This window comes from Camponotus floridanus, unplaced genomic scaffold (assembly GCF_003227725.1).
Source record: "Camponotus floridanus strain SB8 unplaced genomic scaffold, Cflo_v7.5 scaffold66, whole genome shotgun sequence".
Lineage (NCBI taxonomy): Eukaryota > Metazoa > Arthropoda > Insecta > Hymenoptera > Formicidae > Camponotus > Camponotus floridanus.
Window position 1 is genome coordinate 288,176 of NW_020229834.1, and position 19,683 is coordinate 307,858.

Genomic DNA, 19,683 nt, shown 5'->3' on the forward strand with positions numbered 1-19,683 from the left:
ACCTTTGAAATTACAACGATAGAATAATTTCACTCGAAATTTCAAAAAAAAGTATTTATCCAATCATGTTATATAAATAATTTTCATCAGTTAACGTTTAGAAATAAAAGAATGTAATTTTTGTTCACGCAGTTTAATACTACAAATCAATGAATCTATTTAAAAAAAAGCAATCGATTAGCAGCGTTACTTATAAAGAAGCGAGCGGATACATCGGTTCTCTAAAGAAACGAGAGATTCTCATTGTGCATGACGCGTGCCCGCATCATCGAGTCTTTGCGCACAGATGCGTATTCTTGTATCCCGTGTGAGGAAACGCGAAATAGTTGTTGTATGAATATCGTACCGCAATATTCAATGGGCAATGAACGGGAAGCATTCTCGCTCAAAGTGGCTCTTTAAGTATCTCAAAAGCGGCATCTGCCCCATTAACTATTGAAATACTGCCTCGATGATGGCAGAGAAAAGGATTTCTCTGAGTCTCAATAAGAGGATTATTAAATAAATTACATTTGCAATACTACGATTGAAAATACTGAATTATCATGAAACAGTTTAGAGTCAAGTAAGACGAAAAATATGCGAAGTGGTACGCAAGTTATTGTTAAATTGCATATTCCCCTTTTAATAATTAATTTGCTATAGTATATACTCTATTCAATTGTCTTTGATTTATAATGCATGACATATGTATGTATATCTTATACATATAAATTTCGAATGTATATCTTATACATATAAATTTCGAAGGAAATATCAACATGAATATCAAATTTATATAAAAATCGAGCACTGAAGAAGCGATGAATTATTATCACGGAAGTTGAATATGGACATTTGATAAAATTGACTCGATAAACGTATCCCCGTAATAGTCACAGTTAATACTGCGGTAACATTTTTTTTCGGCAATCCATCGTGATGATCAAATACAATTATCAGAATGCCGAACATGATTGCGTGCACCGCGACGAGTCGCGGAGGGTTGCGCGTATGATAACGCCGCGAAACACAATGTTATCCGAGTTCATGACAATGCGATAAGCCAGTGTCACTTTGCGTGGCGAACGATAAGGTCTTTATCACCTGCCGTTTACACTCACGCGGGTAAATAGGGGGCGTATATCTTTTTGTTTGTTTCTTTTTTTTACTTTTATACGCCGAGATAAACGCAAATGCGGAACTGTATGTATATATCATCGCTTTAAATCCAGTGAAATTATAACTCTAGAGAAAATGGCATGTCGTTCTTTATCTCTCATTTCATCATATTCGTATATAAATATTTGCTACATAATCAATTATCAAAATTCGTATAATATTGTCTCACTTTATATATGACTCCACACTTTATATATGACTCCCACGCTTAGCATAAATATTCCGCATGAATTCACAACAAAAAATATAACGATATCATCGCGTATTACGGATATAATCAGTCAATAGAGATTGTATAAGAAGTTATTTTTCGTGCCAATCCTTTTCCCGACAACACTGGCGAGATATATCGAATTATTCCGCAGCCGGCGACAACGCGCGTCCTTTTGTCACGTGCGTATGTTCGTAGATCTTATCTGTGAGAACGCATGGAAATGAAGTGCAGGCCGCAAAATCGACACGGGGTTAGCTAGAAGGTGGGCACCTCGTATCTCTCCCATTGGAGCACGCGCTCATTGCCTATCTACCGTACACGCGCGTGCACCTAAATGCACACGTGCACCTAAATGCTAGTGTTGCCATGCCACGTTGATACTCACGCATTATTATAAAAAAAGGCAAAATTATAAAAAAAAATCGCGCTTTATTCAATTTTCTTTAAAAAAATATTTTGAGATATAAATTTCAGATGACAAATATAAATTAACAAAATATATTTGTATTATATATTCTTTTTTCATTTTTTTTTATATTTATATTTTAACTTATTCTATATATTTCAAACTAAAAATCTAAAAAATAATTTCAAGTGTAAATACGATATTTTCTCTTTTGCTCGTAGAAAGAAATTAAAAATGAAGATAATTCCTTTTAGATTTGAAGTTGATATTCGAATTCGCAAACATATTCTACGAAAATAAAAAAACGATATTTCAGTACAAATGCGTGCACGCGATATCCTTTCCCGATACATTTGCATCCCTAGGCATAAGCACGAGTCCCGGCCCGGTGCGCGTAAGGGAGGGTGCACCGTATTAGTCCCCCTCTTCCCCTCTCCGTTCTCATATGTACACACACGCGTGCAGGGCCAGGTGGTGTGACGTGGCTCTCGTATGGGGGCACGTATGGGGGTCCTGCAGGCAGCTGTGGCCTGGATCCGACAATGCATCGGTACAAAAAAAAAAAAAGAGTCCGCACGAGACGGCGAGGGGATCGATGGAGAAGGGAAAGGGGAGGACACGCGGGGGTCGACATCATCACTGTTTGGTGGCGCACGATTAGAGGGAGTTCGGTCATAGGCTTAGAGTACTAACCATTCTAACATCCCTCGCGTTCGGAATGCCGGAATTTTTATTGGGGTGTCCGACCAACCCGTAAGGATTTCTCCAGGCGTGATTGCAGGTTCCAATAAAAATGCTGTGGTATCTTTGTCGACGAGGGCACTTACGGAATTTAAACGAGAAATTAATATGATGCTAATTATATAACTTTATAACATTTTTCCAATATTTCAATTTTCAATATTAAATATCTTTTACAAGTTTATTACATATTTGTCGTCTTTAGACAATAGAAAATATAAGTTTGAAATATACAATTTTTAAATTGATAATGTTATATTGTATATTGTATTGCATATAACTTTGAAACGTTACGCTAAATGTAGTATAATTAAACATAGGCTTTTATCGATATGAAATAATGTAACATTTGAGATCGTGAATGTGAGCTACGCAGAAAAAAGGCAATAATACTTATGAATATCGATTTAACTTGTCCTTTTTAATAATCAATATTACATTTTAATTAATTATATTGGTTTTTAATTTTAATTTCTTATTGCATTTTATTTACTTTTATTTATTGCTTACGTAATCATACATTTACAATCTCATCATATTAAATTTTAGAAAAACATTCTACATATCACAATACATATATAATACATAACATTTAAAAAAGTTTTAATTCATGGAACTATATTTCTACCTACGAAATATTAGCCGATGCTTTCTTCTCTCTATCTCCCTTTTTCTCTCACATGCACTTTCTTTTAATATTATTTGAGATTTAAATCACCTTTAAATTCGATTTCCACGCCAATGTCGACTATACATTATACGTCATAAACTTGCACCTTGAGCAGTTCGTCTCCAAGATGGGGCTCCGTAAGAATCGTGACGTCATGATAGTGTACACGTCACGCGCGAAGCAGGTTGCAGTTCGGAAATGTGCGTGCAACCCAACCTTCTTAGGGTGTGGAGTACGTGCAGTTGTAAAATCCATTCACCCCGAATATCTTCGTTGACACCTTGCGAGGGGTTCTCTCCTTCGAGGGTGTGCATAAAGGTGCGCGATTCGAGGTCACACGGAGGAAAGACGTTTACGCGTACAAAGCATACGCACAAAAGCCCCCTCGTAAACATACAGAGAACTACTCAGGGTGGTCTAAAGAATTACTCGAGGTAGGGTCAAAGAAACACGCATATCGAAGACTAAGCGCAACGAAGTGGAACAGGAAATGCAAGGTGCTTGCATTGATATTATCGAATCGCACTGAGAATCGCTTCTTGACAAGTTAAAATTCTTTTGCGTCAGTAAACTGTTCAAAAAACAAAAAATAAATATTTATATATGATTTCAAAATTATAGTTCATTACATTGATATTTTAGAACATTTTTTTCAATAAACGACATTATATATTTCGTAATACTTAAAATCTAGTTGAAAAATATTATAATCTGCTATATGTCATGATATAAATGATTTCTTTATGCACGTTTTTATGTCGCGTAATAAAATAATCATAAATTTCTAAAATTTCTATAATATTTCATCATTTCTTCAGAATACTTATTTTTTTTTTTTTAGAAAATGCAGATACTATTATTGTTTACTAATAGCATTAATTGCTAAACGATAATAGCAATCTGAACTTTATATCAATATCCGAAAAAATATTCTTCAAAACAATATATTTTAGAAAAAATAATATGGATTCCTTATTATAATATCATTATTAATTAACCGTTAAAATAGTAGCAACAATACTATTGTATATTCATTATTCACGAATCATTGATTCGATCTCGACATGAGATCGTATCAGCATGACTTCATCATCATGTCCATAACGTTGTGTACGCCAGTATCTAAGGGCAACTCTCTAAAATCCTTGCGTAGATAAGGATGCTCTAGACAGATGTTGGTCGAAGAGACTACTGTCAGACAACAAAACCATCGAAACGTTCCGCCCAGCGAGTGTCCTAATAAATAGTCCGGCATGTCGTACGCTTCGCGCCTGTTGCGCCCACTCTTAGCTAATTTAACCCTTAGCCCGTTCAACCTCGATACGAATTCATTACCTTTGATAATGAGAACATAATTCATTCCGTTCGAAATAATCACCTCTAGAACTCACGCAATTATTGTAAAATTGGAACATTCATTTATAACTAGCAATGTCATTTTACAAATATAGCTCGACGATGAAAAACATACTTTACTTATATTTAATATTAAACATAATATTTAATATTAAACTAAACTCGATTAAGATAATGCATCTCTCTTCCATTGCTGACATTGATTTATTTATGTCGAATTTGTGCGACACAATATTTTAATAAAGCTCAGAATTTATTTAATTTAATGTAATTCAAGCCGAATAATCGATGTCGAAATTTTTGGCTGTGGCGAATCGAATTGGTATTCTCTAATTAATTAATACTACGCGATTATCGCGTATTGACTCGTCGCGGCAAATGGATATGAAATATTTTTCATATTTGCGACTCAATCAAGTTAGGCACTATTCAGAAAATAGGCAAACAGCGAGCTGGCAGTTTACCAATGAACAATTATTTGCGGTGCAAATGTATCTGTCTCTGATGTGATGCTGATTCGAGAATTCCGGCATGCAAGTGCGCGTATTGCATGCGATAAACTGAAACGATAATACACGCGCGTTGTTCTCCGCACGTATTACGTATTTGCATAAAAATGCATACCTGAACGTGGTAATTAAGCAAAACATTATTTTCACATTGCAAAAATCGTTAATTACATCTCGGAATATTTCATGTCAAGAGTGATGATGTCGCACGCAAGTTAGCCATTAAAATGTGTTTCACTCGCACGCGTATCGTTAATACTTTTAATTAAATTTTAACAATGAATATATATTTTGTAGTCATATAATGTCATATAATAGTCATATAGTCATATAGTCATATAATAAGCGAACTCTAATAAATTAATTTAAATTAAATAAATTAATAATCTCGTATCACATTTGTAGACATGGAGAAAAAATTAGACATTTTTTTTATAATAATAAAAATTCAGAACATACGATATCACATGAACTAGAATTGTAAGTATGTATGGGAGCATATAAATCGATGTAACATTGTAGTCGATGTTTCAGTAGCTGAACAATATTTGCGTGATCAACGACGACATTTGGCATCGTGCTAACACATTTGAAAATATTTTTTCGTGGTTTCATAATTTATGAACCATTGAGCCTGTAATATATTCTGTCGTCATCTAAATACTCGCCATCTCGTGCGAAAACACATGACGCTTTATTTTAACACGGAACACACATTGTTTTTTATTTAGATCAATTGAGATTGATATCGTGGAGAAAACGAGACATTTTACCATAAAACAATTTGCCGTAATTTGTGGTATAATTTTCTGTAATTTGATTTATATTATTTATCATAAAATATCGATAAAAAAAGAATTAACGAATAATTAAAGAATAAAAATGATCAAAAAAAGAAATTATTGTTAGAAAAATCTTAATTAAAATCGCAAAATATTGAGAGAAATACAAGAACGTATTTGCAATTTTCAAAATTCTCAAATTCCAACAATTACAAACAATCAATGCAACTTCTCGCTAGATTGATTTCCTGACATGATTAGCGAGACGATAGAATCTGCATGACGATAGTGCATTTGCGTGGAGTAAATGTGTGTATGCTTCTCTCGTTAGGCTAATTACAACGACGATAATTGCACGCATCAGGCGACATTCACATTTAGAATCGGATGTTATCGAGGGATTCAAAGTACGAGGGTTGGCAAGATCTTAAGCACGTGACCGTAGCGATGAATGATATGAGAGAGAATGATCATAATCATGTCAAATTATAATAAAGAAGAAATCAAATTAAAAAATGTTAAAATATTATTAATATAAATATAAATATGACAAATCTATTCTATTATATATAATTTATTTTAATATAACAATTCTTGTTAGATAAATTTCTCATCTCACAGATGTCACATACACGAAAAAACAATCTAAGTAATTTTAATTTTGAATATAAAATATTTCAAATTTTCTGTAGCCTTCAATTTTCATAATTAATGTTCAGCGTGTATTTGCAATTTCTGTCGTTATTGGCTTTATTTTCCATTGACGGAACAGTTAATAACACTGGATGGAATCGCGATGGCACAGTAAACAAATAACGTCGGTAAATCGTAATACATTAGAATAATTTTGGCGCTTTTATTTATACAACAATGCGAGATCGTTCGTATTGACGTTATTCTCTCAGCGTGTCGTTGCTCTCGTTAATTAACGAATATAAATTCGTCCCGGGCTGGATAGCGAGCGCGCCGACCGCATATCTTTCCTCTGCATCCCATATGGCGCGTGTGTTTACAAGCGCGTGCGGCATTACGATGCTTAGCTATTAATTAATTAGGAAGGCAATTACTATGCAGATAGATGTATCTCCCGTCGATCGTGCTCGTGTCGCGTCGCGTCGCGTCGCGTCGCATCGCGTTCCTCGCCTCCATATGCGCTGTATTTAAGCTTTTCATTTTCGGCCGCGATGATTCGACGTAAATGAAACAGGTGGTTAATTCGTCGACCATAAAATTAGCAGACTCGACTGCATTAGCGAATCATAGGTACCGGGATAATTATAATAAACATGTGGTCCTGTCATGAAAACATATATAGATGTAAATTTATACACATATTATTGAGTTTGTTATATCAATTAATCTCTTTTTAATAAAACGCCTCCTTTCTCTTTTTTTTACTTCTCTCTCGGCGATCGCACGTTTCTGATGATAAAATATTTGACATTTCGATTGGAGAGAGTTAAGAAGGCGCATTTTCGAGGTAAACAAACACATCGTCTGGAACGATGCGAGGAGCAAAGGCAGGCAGGTCCATCGAGGATGAGGGAAAGAGGAAGAAGGATGCTGACTCGCGCGTGGCGAAGTCTACTCCGGAATAGGTAGCTGTCAGAGAGCCCAAAGGCATGCACGCATGTGTTGGTACGGCACGCGTGCAACCCCATGCACACGCTCGTGCCGCGCGCGGCGCAAACAATGGCGTAAAATCATGCATTGTGGCGGTGCGCATTGTGAGCCGGAAAGCTGTGACATCGAGTTCGGGCAGCTGCGCGCTTTCGTGTTCGCCCCTTATCCTGATTCGATACCTTCCCCCTCGACGTGTCCGTCTTCTTTCGCCCCTCATATGCAGCGATGTTCCGGATTCGGGGGCTCGAAGGGGAGAACTCTCGATTTCAGACCCGACCGGTCGCTCTCTCTCTTTTTCCTCTATTGCCGAAGGCAAATATGCGCGGAAATCTGATTTGTCAAATATAATTCACGCGAGAGAAGGTGGGCGCGCCATGAATCCTTGAAAGTCATTGTTTCCGGCAGCTGACTTTTCTTTTTTTTTTTTTATATATATAAATCGGATCTTTTACGTATAAATCGGAGAAAATTTGGTGTATGAAATAATAATACCGCTAATAATATGTTGATTGTAGTAGAATGAGAAAAGATAATTTATTCCATAATTAAATTTTTTTAAACTATAATAATTTATAGCTTATAACTTTTTACGTAAAAATATTTTTAATAAAATTACATATTTCATATTTTGTATCCAAATGTGTGCATATTTACACAAACTCGTTAGAATCAACGATATAAGTATAATAAAACATATGCAACTAGAAACTTTTAATTCAAATAATTTTACTGAAATTTTTCTTAAATATATCGCGTTATTTGTATTTTTATATTTTTATATACAAAAAAAGATGCGAGGAATAAACCGATTTAAACAGGATATCTGGGAGGAACGTCCTCGTGTCGTCGACAAGGTGTGCTTTTTTTCATTTCCTCTCTGTCGTTTCCGGCAAAGATCGTTGACACCGGGTTAATGTACATAGATAGAAATAGCGGTGCCGGGAAAGGTGCATTCGATGTGGGAGGCGTCCATCGTGGAAAGGGTGCAGCAACGGAAAGCTGAAAAATCTGGTAGGTAGCTCGACCACCTGGACGATTTACATTAGCGTATATCAAACCAGATGCGTTCGCCATTATGACGGCTTACTGCAAATTGACACGTGCCTCAATCTCTAAACGATTATAATGATAATAATAGTAACAATTGATAGAGTAATGTAATTGTGATCAGTTTAATGGCGTAGAAATCCTTTAATTTATTTCAATAAAAATATTTAATTATTATCTCTCTATTTTGATTATTTTAAACTAAAAAATGTATAGTTATTTTTTTTAATATTTATATTAAAATAATATATTTTATTTCCACGCGACAAATGAAAAGATTATATAAAAAATAAATAGTAAAAATTAGAAAATTAAAGATATAAAATATAATGTAATTAATATAATATAACTAAATATAATGTAACTAAAAGAGCTTTTCTCTATGAATTATTTGAACACACGTATAAATGGCACCGTTATCGATCTTTCTCCAAAACTAGAGAAACATCGTACGATGAACAATTCATCGCGTCGGACGAGAAGTCGATCTCTTTTCGATATGACGAATTGTCAAAGGTTTTTCACAATCCTTTCCACGCGGCGCGTGCCGTCAACAGATGCAAAATCCGGAAGAACGAGACCCTCGATGAGGAGAAGGCAGTTTGTTCCGCTTAACTGCCGCGTGCAGATTCATATTCGACCCTCGGAAAAAGTGAGTAGGCATCCAGACGTCGACTTTTCTGATTCCCCACGCACATTTGCTCGCCAAACATGGGCAAACATTTTTGACATAACGCGCCGATCGATCTTTGTTTTTGCGCGCAAACTTTAAGAAATTTATCATTTATTGATCAATCAATCAGATCAGTTCTAGATTGCTTTAAATAATCATGTCTTTTAATTTTACATACATCTCAATATCGTGAAATTTAATTTATACCGCGCATTTAATTTTTAAATCACTCTGACAAATAATTACAGTCTCGATTATTGTCATATCGTGTATGAAGTAAATGCTCATTATTTTTGTATAAATTTTACAATAGAAAGGTACTCGATTATTTATACTTCTCGTCTCGAAAGATTGAGGGCCACTGCTTTAGACGCTCTAATGTCTCGCGGAACATTGTTGCGCGCGTGGTTTCATTCACCGTCACGTTTTCGGATCATGCCGAGGCACGAAGGGGCATCTCTATGGCTTCTTGCCGTAGGTCGCATTACGTCTCCGGGCCATTCATGGCTCGTAGCCCACGTGCTAGATACGCACGCATGCTCTTGTTACGGTATAGGCAACCTTAAGTCCTGCACCTTTCCTATTTCCTTCTTCATGCAGGTACATTCATCCTTCACAAAACGATAGATCAAATAATCATTATATGCCACAATTATTTAATTTACAAGAAAAGCCCTTAAAATCAAACGAAATGTCCTTTTAATCATAGCTTAATTCAAAATCTTAGCAATATTCTTAATATTGTTGCTGCGTTTTGTACAGTGTTTTCAAACTTTGATTTAATTTTATATCTATAATAATACATATATTATTATTGTCAAATATCATTTTTAAATGAGAATTGCTTTTATTTGTTGATTGCGCGTAACCTTTTTAGTCATCTTTATTTGCTCTATATTTTTATCCATCTATGTCTCTGCTTACTTTCTTTTCTAAAAGTCGCTGGCACATGTAAACGACACAACCACTGGCACATTGGTAGTGCGGTAAGCTAGCGTGTAAGTTACAACGGCACGCACCGACGCGTAACCTCGACTTCCGCTTCTGGCGGTGCAGCTAAAGTCTCCTCGTACGGACTTCTAAGGGGCGCGAGAGGGGTCCTAAGGGCGTGCGCCGGTGAATGAAAGAAAGATTACGACGCCCTTTCTTTCGGGGACGAGGCTTCTTTCCTTTTTGAAGGGTCGTCGCGCAAATAAAACATGCTAGTCACAAGGTGTTACACGACAAGCAGGTCCTACTTTCTTGGATTGTGGTCGTAACGTCTTTCCCCTCGACCACTTATGTTAGCGCTTTTTTTTATCTTGGAATCATTGTAATATCGTTGTAGGGTGTCTAGAAAGTTTTTTATTGTCTTGTTTTGTTTTTTATTGACCGTAATCACTGTCAACACTTAACCCTTTTCTTAATCTTGTATCAGATTACGGGCTTTTTCCATTCTTTAGATTTAATACTTTTTTAATTTTTTTCACGTTTGCTTACTTTTGAGATACAGTTTCGTAAAGTGCTTAAAAGCCCCGTGCTTTAAAATACATAATATATAATTTATCTATATGTATGCTAAATTATTAAATTAAATTTGAAACGAATGTTCACATCATTGTATGCAATTTACTTTTCTCAGACTATCTAAGAATAGTGTAATATACTATTACAATTTTGATACGTTTCCGTTCGAATATACTCTTCTCTTATTTTAGATAGAAATGCAAAGATCTTATAAATCTAAAATTCATAATAATTAAATTTAAAAAATCGAATATTAGATTTAAGTTGAGGTATCTGGCGTCTTATAAGAAAGCACTGATTTCGACAAAATGGATCATGTAGTTATAAGTAAATTGTTCCGATTTCTTCTCCGAATATTGCCGCGTTGAGAATAGAGCGTGGACACGGAGAGAGTTCAGACTAAGTACGATGAAATATTTATGAAAATTTATGCGCTCAAAAGCGTGACATCATACAATTTTGGTATAATCCATATTGGTCGACCGATTGAAAATAATTTAGGTCGCGGTTAATATTATGTTATGAGACTGACGGACGTGGAACATATGTTTAATACATATAAATCTTTCGTACGATACTGATATATATATACGTTCATATATATAAAATATTCAATGTAAAGATATATTCACTACGCGCTTTAAGTCTTTTGAAAACATAATTAAGCGCGATCTCGTAATATACGTAATACATGAATTGTTAAGTACGGTTAAAAAGACATAATAATAGCTCTTTAGGTTAACGCGCGAACACGATATTCGTACGCGATAGGATATTTTAATAAAAGCAAAGTTTCGTCCCGTAATAAGGTTTTTTCTATTTCATCTCTCCGATTAAATCGTGAAATCCGATTGAAATTTTTCGCGTTGTGATTTTATGCTGTTTTCACTCGTTAACGATAACACGTATTCGGGGATTTTCAATGCTTTTAAAATTGCGCTCATGATTCGTATGTCACGTTTAACACGACGAAATAATGTTAATTAATATATAAATGTTTGATGTGTTGCACACATTTTAATTCGCTTTGCATCTCATGACGAATTAATGCGATCGATTTATTATTGGATAGAATTGGTAATATGTTCATCTTTCATATAGATATAATCTAATGCGAAATGCACGTTACCGCATTTAAACTTACTTTAAACGTATGAATATTTAAAAATCTCAATTTAATAGAGATCAAAATAAAATTCTTAGCCATGAGAGAAATTATTTACATATTTTTTTATATGAAATTATTTATATTGTATTGAAAAAGAGAAAAATCTCTATATATACATATAATTTTTTTATTTTCTATCGAATAGAGAAAATCACTGTGTATGTATGTATGCATTAATTAACAAACGCCGAAATTTGATTTGATTTTCGCTTTTCTCATAAAAGTATCTCACATTATACTGCATTTTTTTGCCAATCTTTACATTGGAATATGACGGACGTTATATTTTCATCCTATAAAAGCTAACGTAAAGTACAATAATTGCTCATCTACGGTGAAATTTTTTATTATATTTACTTATTTCTCTTTCAATATTTTTTAATTATTATTATTTAAGTATCTAATTATCTCCCGCCAATGTATTATAAACGTTGTTTCGCATCTGATAAGTGTATTCTTCTGATTTCTTAAACAGCAAAAAGGCCGGAACGCTACCATCCGTCTCGTTATAGCCCCTCCTATTTTTTACACCGCAACATTCCCGGCGTCGCGGGACATAATAAATCACATCCTGGGCCCGTGGGTCGCGTAATACCTCGCAGGACAACGTGCAGGCCCCGTGCCTTTACGCGCGAGCGTGCAGGCCGCACGCATCGTCGAAAATTACGGCGCAGGAGGAGGGGGGAGGGGGGAGAAGTGTGTGTGCCCCCTTCACGAAGCCACGGGGTGACTCATCACCTGGCTAGATCCTGTAAGAGAGCGAGGGGTGTTGGAAAGGGCAGGTGAGGACGCGGGCACGAGCCCTAAGCGTGCGCGGGGAAGGGTGCACCTCATCAACCTCCCCCCTCTCCCCCTCCTCCCTCTTACAATGGGGCCCCTTTCTATATAGGAGAGAAAAACGAGGGAAGAGGCCAAGGTGCGTGCGCGATGCACGCGTATGTGCTTCCCCCCCTTCCCCCTCTCACTCCCTTCTTTTCTTGTCCGGTCCCCCTCGTCACGTACATGCCGCCGGAAAGTATCGCCTTTCATTAAAATTACCCGGGCGCTTAGCGATCGATTCGCGCAGCGGATACCTTCATACGTTGTCGTTTTTCGTCTCGCATAGGATGCAGAGAAATTCGATAGATTAGCGCTTGCAATCATAGCAGAATAAATGATGTATTATAGATGGAAATGTAATATTCAACGAAGAGTTTTTTTTTTAATTCTCTCCTCATGCGCCCTTTCGTCTAGACTGTAAGAATGTACGTAAGATATTTTTAGTCTTCATCCACGGGATATGATAAACGTAATATATTGATATTACGTTTATCAATAGCTGTAATTGAATTAATAATATGTTCAAAAATAACGGACAATCTGTCAATGATTATAAAGAAGAAGCCTGTCTAAGAAAAAAAAGTCAGTTTAATAAGTAGGCACTTATTCGTCAGGGAATTATTGTGGTATCAAAGGGTGTACCGCCGACATTACACCGTCGGTGCTATATGCAGCACGCGCATATTCTCACATGCATAAATATAGCGGCGCGTTGCACTACGTTGAATAGTTGCATTTATCTCGTAGTGCATATTTAGAGATAGTCCGCATAAATTCATTTTGCCAGTAATTATTATATAAATTATGATTCCGTCAGAATTTTACTTTGAATATTAAAAAATCAAAATTTTACGTGTGAAATTTTATGGAAGAATTATAATTGTTACAGAGTATTTTATCATTATTATTTTATTTTTATCGATAATAGGTTTCGTAAAAATTTTATTATATGTAAAACGTAAAATATTTCAAAAATTAAAATCGACACCAATCTTTTTCAAAGTAATCAAAATAATTTATGTGAAATTGAAATTCGAAAAAGATTTCTTCTCTCTAATTCAATTCAATACTCAATTCTTCGTGCTAATTCAATTTTTATCGTTAAATAATCCCACGATTTCTTTGATTCCCGTTAAACGGTCGCTGAAAAATTAATTTCAGATTCCTCGAAGTGTCTGTAATTAACGGAAACAAAGATAGCATGTCAAGAGATATCTAATATTGCTGCTTGTTACATTTTTTAGCAATAACGTGATCTTAATAGACGTGGGTAAATCCCGGGTTTCTCCTCTACACGCGAATGTCACGTTCTCGTGGAAAATCGTAGAATTGCGAGAGCGAATCGCCCGTTAAATCTGCCTCTCGGGATCTCTTAGGTATACACTTGCACATACACTAATGCACCGCACGATGATACAGAACAGATAGTAATGCTTGAAAAATATAGCGGTTACACGTTAGGAATCGATGCGAATCGAGATTATCTTCGATGATCTCGTCGGAGAGAAAATGAAAGAAAGAGAGAAAAAGAGAGAAATAAATCTATCGGGCTAGTGCAAAAATTGGTTGCCACGTGCGCGATCGATCGGGATCACATCGCAACGATCGCGCTTCTCATCGTCAGCGAGTTTCCCCTCTGTTTCGGTGTCCTGAGGACGATGACGAAACGCTTGATAGACGGAGAAAAAACGTACGTGTACTCTCAATTACATCGATCCGCCGCACGTAAGATACGTACGTGTATAATGTGTAATACATATATGCGTCCGTGCATATATCTTAGCTATATCTACGCTAGAACGTATACATATGACCGACGGGATTCAAACTTTCTTTTCCCGACTGACCCTACGAGAGAACGTCCTCCTCGTCGTCGGGACGCTCCGCTAATTTTTCAAATTCAAACAACCGAGAGATAATAGTACTACCGTCCCCCTTCCTCGCTTGCCCTGGAACTCTCCCCATTAGGGATAATAACTGTCGACTGGCGCGACGGTGAACGGTCGCGAAAGTTATTGCGATTCGCAGCGAAAAGCCTCGGGCGAGAACCCATGAGGTTTTTTTCCTTCGCAAGAATTACTCGCGAACATCGCGAATCCATCGAATTAGATTTTTTTTATGCTGGTAACGCTGGTTCTTCCAACGACTTTGCGGTAAGTCGCCCGTCCGAGAGAAGGACGCGGAGTTTTACGCAAATATTCTCGCATATCGTCGTGTGCCCCCCGAAGTTTTCCCTGGAAATATTACAAAATGATATGGAACGCGTATAAGTCAGCAGATAAAAAAAAAAATATTGATGGAATGAAAAATTTTTCTCTGTGAGGGAAAGATCTGAAATATAATAAATATTAACAGAATTTAACAGTACACTGTATATTATGTGTATATTTACATATTTAGGTAAAATAAGATAAGAATAAAATACAAAAATATTACTATTATATAATTATTAAATTGTATGTGTGAGCAATCAGTAATTTTATTCGTCAAAAATTAATTGTTCGAAACTCGAAATTATACGAGAATTGCTGAAAAAAAAGCTAAGACTTTAGGAATTTAATAACATAGTGATAAAATTGCAGGAATAAATTAGCGCTGAATTTTTTCCACATTTTTAGAATCTTTGAAGAGCGAAAACGCGAAACGAATGCAGGCATTCACGCATTCGATATTCAGACTGGTTCCGGCCTCTCCCCGGCGTATCCCGATCACCATAGACACCCGTTATAGATATCACGCGTGAGCCGGGCCCTTTGAACATTGACCATATGGTGCGCCATTGCACGGCTACGATTTATACGCACCCCAATACCGTATCTCGTATGTACGCAACCATAAGATTTCATTAATTACTATTGTCGTAGGGGCGAGCGGCTTGGGGGATGCGCGAGGTGGAGGACTGGAAAGACATAATTACACGTCGGACGCTCATTACATTATTATACACCGTATCGCGGGATCGCAGACTGAAGGTATCGATATACACGATCGATCATCAACGGAATAGATAGTGTCTCGTAATATCGTGAAGAAGTTTACGTTACGTTGACGGTGACATTTCGTGTAACACAACGACATATTACAGCACTTTCGATTGAATTCTAGTAGGAATAATTAATTATCGTCGTTATTGTTCGCTATTCTAGTACATACGTGCACCAATCTATTTGTCGAGGATGATTCAATCAGTTTCGTTCATGTCGTTGTTAATATCGCATGATGTAATTATCTTCACGCATATATATATATATATATAATGGAAAACAATATAATATAAAGTATAAATAAAATAATATAAGAATGAAAAATAAAATAATAAAATAATATAAAATAATATAAGTATAATAAAATAATATAAGTATGTAAGAAATGCTAAAAAATATGATGACAGTCCTATACACGATACTCATTGGTTATTAATATGTATATTAAAATAAATTGTGTCTGGAGAGATTCACCTTCGCTGCAAAACCTGTCGCAAAATTTCGCGCAACGAGATTAACTGTAGTTTCATTATTCGCACCGGTACCCGGCGATATTTCCAGCACTCTTCGTCACTGTCAACGATTTTGCAGTGAGCAACTTAGATAAAAGGACGCGAAGGCGCTGAATTATGCTTAATTATACGGGATACGTGGCAACGCGCTAAAGCGAGAATAATCGCCGTTTCTCTCACGAAAGGAGTTTGCGAGTTAAATTTATGCGGCTAATGGACCACGGCGTGTCAACATCGCTTGCGGCACACAGGGCCGAATATATCCTGCGATTTAATATCGAATCTGTAGGAAATTTGCTTTACAATCTGTTCTTGGATCGAACGAGCGATGTCGCGGAGAACTTGAGGAAGGATGAGAAGGAGAGGGGAGAGGGGAAGAGGGAGAGACAAACGTTTAAGAGGCACTTTCGATGCAAATCCGGTGCACCCTCTCGATGAGTTCCCTTTCTCTTGCCTCGATCGCGAAACGCTATCTAATTTGCCTTCGCGCGCTGCCGTAAAATTTGCTTGCAGCTACCGCGTCTTTTCGCCTCCTGCGATTTTTTTTGCGAAAAAACTTCTCCACGAAACAAGACAGATAATAATTGAACAATTTATGCAGATGCATTTGATCGAATAATCGCATCATTGTTTGTAATGTATATAATTAAATGTACATATATTTTCGACGTATATTATTGATGATTAAATTTTCTCTAGATAAGAGAAATTTTTTTATACGGTTATGTGTATTTTTAACATTGTAAAATGGATTAGAGAATAATATGTTTTAAAAAGAATATATAAAAGATTACTTAATATTCGTATTTAAATTTTCAAATGCTTAATATGACTTTTTAAATTATAAAAATTTAATATACAATCATTTCATTCGTCAGAAATAATATACAATCATTTCATTCTCAAAATTTGCTTATCATATTTAACATTAAACATTTAGCATTAAACATTTAGCAAAATCATCAAATTTATAAGCTCTTGTTAATTTTTCTATTTAATTCGTATGTTTTCCTTTGAGTTTTCCCTTGAACCTTCCTTTCCTTTGAGCGTTCCCTTTGAACTTTTGAGATTTATTTGTCCAAATTGTCTTGTATATAAGAAAGAACTCATCGAAATGTCATTAGTGAAAAACAAACTTGAAACTCGTCGAATAATCCGCGCGGTTTGACAATCCCGGAACACATCGCGTATGCAAAAAGTCGGACGTTCTTAGGCCGTACAGGCAATTTCTCGGGAAAGCCCTTTCACGAGCGAGCGGCGGGGCGGCTCTCAAAATCTATTACGTCTTCGACACGTCGCCGTTGGAGGCCCTAACTTATTCATGGACCTGTTGAGGCGTTCAAGATGCGTTTAGGGACGGAGAGTAGGCAGACGCGCATCCCATCCCATCCCTCTCGAGTCCCGCGAGTAGATATAAGGGTAGTTAGCGCCCTTCGTACGCCGTACGTCGTTTCAGGGGTGAGGGATGAAATCACTACAGTGGCCAAGGACTCGTAAAATTGCCCGTTTAAAATACAGGATGCCACGTCTCTGCGTGTTTGTCGCGCGCCGATTATGCGTAACACAGTGTCCTGCGAATCGTTAACATCCCGTAGGATGAAAAAGGATCGGCGAAGGAAGAGGGAGAAAAACGAGAACATTGAGTTTTAATGTCTGGATAATACAGGTATAAAATAAATCGCTTCTTTAATAATTAACTGCTTGTAATAATAGAAGAACAAACTATTTCTCATCCGCGCTATTTATATCCATGTTTCGACAAGATACGTTCTCGATCGAGTGAGGTGATAGCACCGAGGGTTAATGCACTCACTTAAAGATATATAAAAGCATATAACGGAGGGAAAGATTTAGCGACGTGAGTGAAGCTTACTTTAAGCGATATTTAAAGCGCTCTAAATTTATATTTCTCTATAACACATCTCTCTTTGGAAAAATTATCTTATTATACTAATATATTAGACATACACAATATAGCTATTACATAGTATAATTATTATTATTTACTAATATATTAGAGACGCACACAGCTCTATTATACTCGTCTCTCTCGTAGCCGTTCAATTATATTCCAGAAGTATTAGCACATTCCTTGTTAAGCAAAAAATGACTTTATCTATCTGTCATATCTCTAGCATCTAGCAATTTTCAAGAGGCAAGAGGAATAAATTGTGCACTCGAGAATGCAACTAGCCAGCCGCAGAGCCGTTTCGAGAATTCCGCTCGATTATCGGGAGACCGCATCGCATACCTCGCATGACGAGGCATGCGTCGCCACATATAATTGGCCGTCTATGCGTGTCTTTACGCACCAAACTGAAAGAGTGAGGAGGGAATGGCTCGCGAGGTAGAAGGGGGAATCGGGAGGGTGGTTTGCTGCAAGGCGAGGGTGCCGCACGCAACTTAGTAGAACGGTTATGATTCACCTGGGCCGGGACGTTGTTATAGTTACTTAAATGCATCCTGCTTATCCCTTGTTGTATTCGCCACCAACAAACCTTGTATGAGCTGCAGTACGACTCTCCAAATCCGTAATCATTATCTCGTGTATTTTTTTTAAATAAAGAAAAAAATTTCTATAGGAAATGGTCGACATAATGATTTTTTTTTAATTTATACTGTAACTTTTACATAAATTTAATGATTAATAAATTTTAAATAACTTCAAGTAGATTTTATCTTGATAGAAAATTAATTTTTGAAATATTTAATTATCAAAATATAATTATCAATGCCTGTTATGAACAAAACTGACAAAAAAATTTCCGATTTGTTGTATCTCTAAGTTATGTATATATTTCGCATATATTATTATAAATTATTTCTATTATTTTCTTTCTCTCCTCTTTCTTTTTTTCTCTTTTCTATTTTATATAAAATTAAATTTCATTTTGATGAGATTATTTATTCTGTAATATGTACGTATATATAATCCAATGTTATAAAAATTATAATTATAAAAGAAGGACCGTGAATTTCGCGATGCTCACCATCGTGAATGAACTCTTGCTTGTGCGGCGCCTTAGTCGGATTCGAGCTAAGAATGATTTCACCCATTTTACGAGTAGCAACAAGAAGCATAAGGAGAAACGAGCAAATCAGTGACGATGACGCCGGGCCGGGGTGCTGGTGGTGGTGTCTAGACGACGTCGTCGTCGTCGTCGACGTCGACGTCGACAACGTCGTCGCACTGACTCACTCGACACCGACACTCGACGCACACGATGGGGCACGGCTAAATATTGCGTGCGCGCAATGACACACGATGCTTTGAAATAGTTCCACAAGCGAGTGTGCGTTGATTCAACGGCACATCCGACTCGTGGGGTGGAAAGAGTTATTGGCGGACACCTAGAAAGCGCTCGGGAAACGGGCCGATAATCCTTCGCGAAATTGTCGATGGCGACGCGATGTCAGCGTCAACGTCAACGAGAAACGCGCGAGTAAATTTAATACGAATAATTTTTACGATAAATTAATTAATAATTAATATACACATAAGAGTTTAAAAT